Here is a 1447-nt window from a genome sequence, read left to right as displayed (position 1 = left end):
TAAATTAATCTTTTTAAAAGTTCTTGTGTTTTGGTGTAATTTTAAAAATTAAATTCTGTTAGTTATCAATGATTATCATAATTATATTTTAGATTTTTTATATTTAAAATGAGATATTTATCCAATATTTGATTATTATATCTAAAGTTAGTTAGACGAATTCAAGTATGGAGCCTTAATAAGTTATACTTATGCATAATTTACTTGTAATCTTAAATTTTAAGTAATATGCATCAATAAACAACACTTCGTGCATAAAAAATATTTTTAAGAGTTTTTGTTAAATGTTCTATAATATAATATAAATAGTATAGATTATGTATTTTTTTTTAAAATAATAATGATTTTATTTTTGAAATTTTTTTTTGAAGATATCATAAAAATTTTAAAAAAATATATATCAATGTTAATGTCAAATCAACTATTTAAAAGTTTTTATTTTTTATGTAATTTTTTTAATTTATTTTTTTATTTATAATTTAATTTAAATTTAATAATGAAATAATTTATTTTTGGTTTAATAATATAACATTTTATAAAGATAATAATTAAGTATTCTGTTAGAACTCAATGATTATCTTAATTATATTTTAAATTTTTTATATTTAAAATAAGATATTTATCTTGTATTTGATTATGTTTATCAGCAATTAGTTACACGAATTCAGATATGAAACTTTAATAAGTTGTACTTACGTACAATCTACTTGTAATCTTGAGTTTTAAGTAATATGCATTAATAAACAGTATTTTACACATAAAAAGTAGTTTTTAAGAGTTTTTGTCAAATGATTTATAATATAGTATAGATAAGAAAATATCCTTATATCACGTAAATGTTGCGTTATATTGTGTAAAGATTGTAACTTTTAAATCACTAGTTTCTTGTGAATATTACATTTATATTATGTGAATATTATAACATCCACACAGTATAACCATACATTCATAATTCTAATGACAAACCTTTAGGCAATAAAAACGCAAGAATACCTGAAGCAGACGACAATCACATGTGATATTGTATAGGTAAGACATTGTGTGCGGGCTAGGTGACCTTGGCTGCAACATGTATGTATTGTCAGTTTATCACATGTGATGATCGTCCAGGTGTTTTTACGTTTTCGTAAAAGGGTATGGTTTTTGTTTGAACCCTTCCTCGAGAAAATATTCCAACTTAGATTTTTTCATGTTCAAACACTCTCATGATACTTTAAAGAAGTTTTCGGTGGTTGTTTTTGGTATATTAAAAGAATTACAGGGTGGTAAAGTGAACATTGGCCAACCCTAGGGTCCTTATTGTAACTTGAAAGACAAGCTTGAACCATGGCTGCTGCTTTGGGCCTCAATGGTACAACTATGCATGCGCAATATGCAATTCATACCTCGTCGTAAACACGAAACCGATCTCGGACGATCAAACGTACGTACCCACGCTAACGCAAAA

This window comes from Cynara cardunculus, assembly GCF_001531365.2.
Source record: "Cynara cardunculus var. scolymus isolate 2C chromosome LG 7, CcrdV1, whole genome shotgun sequence".
Classification (NCBI taxonomy): Eukaryota; Viridiplantae; Streptophyta; class Magnoliopsida; order Asterales; family Asteraceae; genus Cynara; species Cynara cardunculus.
Note: the sequence above shows the minus strand (reverse complement) of the source record.